The 3,045-nt window shown below is 40.3% G+C and overlaps 1 pseudogene; it reads left to right on the forward strand.

Annotated features, from left to right (window-relative positions):
- Positions 1-1,557: 1,557 nt before the first annotated feature.
- LOC103806584 overlaps positions 1,558-3,045 on the forward strand; it is a 1,964-nt pseudogene continuing 476 nt past the window's right edge.

A 3,045-nucleotide genomic window follows, 5' to 3' on the forward strand; every position in this document is an offset into this window, starting at 1 on the left:
GCTCTTCTCTCAAATACCTTGTTAAGCAGCTGGTGCTGAGTAAGCCTATGTGGGAGCTTGTTGACAACTTAGGCTTTATTCTAAACCAAATTCCTTTGTTATTGTCTTCTATTCGCATGTTATGTTACAAATTGCTTTATGGTTTCATCTGTAAGCATAATGTTGTTTTGTAACTGCAAAATACCCTTTTCAACCAAAAAATTCTAGGTATGTTAGTCACCTTAAGGTTGTCAGATTGCTTGGCAAATACCCAGATTAGTTTGGCTCAAGAGCTTGGTATGTCGCACTTGAGAACTGCAGAGATTCATTTGCTGTCACACTGTTTGTGTGCTGCTCTCAAGGTGCATGTGCAAAGTCATTTGCTGAACTTAAGGATCATGTTTTATCTGCGTTTCAGAGCTAGTATTGTAAAGTCTGCACTTACTCAGGTGCTTAGAAATTCAAATATTTGCTAATATGTATAGCTTGTTTCCACTCTCTTTTTCTGTAGCTAAGGCTTTTAGTGTGTTGTTACAGCTCATTCATGACGTGTCATTTGAAATGCAGAGAGCTTGGTTGTGGCTCCCCCTAGTTCAGTGATGTGTACAATTGTGAATCTATATGTGCTAGTAGTTGTAGTTTCATTAATAGCACACAACATTGTAAAAGTCAACATTACTCTTTAGGAAAGAAAGTTTTCCATCCATACCTTGCTTGTTCCTGTAATGGTTTGGAATGTTAATCTGTTTCTATCTAGGCTATGGGAATACTTCCTTTTTTTTTTCTGACTGTGATTGATGTTTACACATTTTATGAATAATCTTGCTCAGTTCTCCTTTGGAGAATAAGCTTTGATGAAGTTTGGCTCTAGGCTTTGCTGGTGCTCATAATGGCATTTCTCAACTGGCTCCTAAGACAGAAGCAGGCTGGTGGCAGCAGCTGTGGAGGCAGCATGTTGGCTCGTGGTTAGGGCCTCTAAAGAACAAAGAAACCAGAGAAAACTTAAACAGTAGGGCAGTGGATCATAGCTAGTGATTCTAGCAGCAGTTGCTTCCGCCGCTCCTTCACAGTTTCAGAGTTTATGGAATCACATTTCAAAATTTTTAATGCTAGTGAAGGTTCCTTGTGTCCATGGCTGTTGTGGCTTAATTTTTGTCACACAGCTGAGCACACAAATGAGTGTGGGGAAAGACAGACCAGGGTCACTGTCTGGTTTATGAATTGATGGTGGTGGTAGGTAGAGAACTGATGAGTTAAAACTGAATTTAGTTGTGTCAGTGTGTTGCACAACAGCTCAAGACAATAATTTCAGCATTGTCTGGTCAGAATTTGATCATGTAGTAGTTTACAAGAGACTTGAACTGTCCCAGTAGATTCTCTGTGGCTTCTAAAACAAATGAGTTTGGGGAATGTTTCTTTCTGAGATCTAATACAGACCTTGACCTATATGCACACTTTTAAAATAAAGCATGAAACTGTAAAAATAAAATACGTAAGAGTGCAAAAGAGAGCCATATTCTAATATACTTCTCTTTTTCCCTATTATAGAAATACATTAACTTTGAAGTGAAACTGAAAATGGAACCAGATATCATTCGAATGTACTCTTCATCCCCTCCACCACTAGACAATGGAGCTGAGGACGATGATGAAGATGAATTTGGAGGATTTTCTGGTGTAAGCACTGCTGGTGTAGCTTTTGCTGATTTTGATACACCGGACTACAGTCATTCAAAGGAAGAGTTTATACCCACGAATCATTTCATCCCCCTTCATGATTATTCTGGCAGTGTAGCCAGCATTGCAACTTTCACATCTGTTAAAAATGTTAAAGACAAAGACTGCATTGCAGAGCTTCCTACTCTTAATAAGGAGCTTTCTGATATGTCAGCTACTAGTACTATCAAAGAAAAATCTAAGTTTAGAACTTCAGGTACTGCTTTAGAAGATGTAAACAAAAGAGGAGAAGAAAGAGAAAACACTGGGAAACTGGAGGGTTTTTCTCCTCATGTGGTTAGGACTGGTGTGGCAGTTGAGAGCCAGGATGAGCAAATAGATGCTTGTAATGGTGAGAAACTTCCATGTCTAGAGATTCTAACAAACGGATTTGCAGCATCAGACCCTGCAAATCCTCAGGGAACAGAAGATCTAGATGGTATTGGTGACTCAAAGGGACTGAAAACTGTTAGCACTCATAGTACTGAGCAAAATTTGAACTCAATGCCTAGCTCAGGTGAAGACTTTGCAGATTTTGCTACATTCTCAAACAAAACCCCAATCCATTTAGAGGCAACAGGGCCTACAATATGCGGTGTTCTTAATGAAGGAGATTCACTGAGCATTCAGGAGAACAACAGAATAAACAGAGTAACTCATGCCGAAGAAGAGGTTTGCATTTCAGAAACTAGTTGTGAACGGGGTCCCTCAGCACTGGAAGATAATGAATTTACGACTTCTAGTACGTCTCGAACAACTGGAAGCTCAATATGCACTACTGAAAATGGAGAGCACAGTGGGAGGAGAAGACAACATCACACAGAGAATGGCAAAGATTTTAGCGGGCCTGGTGACTCTTCAAAAACAGTGGACATCAAGGTTGCTAAGATCCAAAGCCTAAGCTGTGACATTGCAGGAGAAAAACTGAGTGATTCTGAAGATCTTAAGAGTGGTGGAGGTAGTACTGAAGTTGCAGCTTGCAGCAGCACACATGACGATGGTTTTGGTGATTTTGGTGCAGTCAGCAGTGCATCTGCCACCTTCAGGAATGCTCAAGAATCAAAAGATGCTCTAGATTTAGAAAGAACTTCAGAACAGCCTACACATAGTAGCGAACCTAATGATGAATTTGGTGAATTCAGGGACACAAGTACTGTTTCTCAGCAGCCAGCAAGTTTGGATCAAGCCGAGCCAAGTCAGGCTGCTGACTCTTTAGAATGTGATACTGCCAGTAAAACTTCTGGCTTAGACTTACAACATACTACTGAGGTAGAAAATGGTGATGATAGTGACTTTGGAGACTTTGATTCAGTGCCAAAACCTCAAGATGAGAGTGTTGCTTTTGGGGAC

The sequence above is a fragment of the Acanthisitta chloris genome, unplaced genomic scaffold (assembly GCF_000695815.1).
Source record: "Acanthisitta chloris isolate BGI_N310 unplaced genomic scaffold, ASM69581v1 scaffold12077, whole genome shotgun sequence".
Classification (NCBI taxonomy): Eukaryota; Metazoa; Chordata; class Aves; order Passeriformes; family Acanthisittidae; genus Acanthisitta; species Acanthisitta chloris.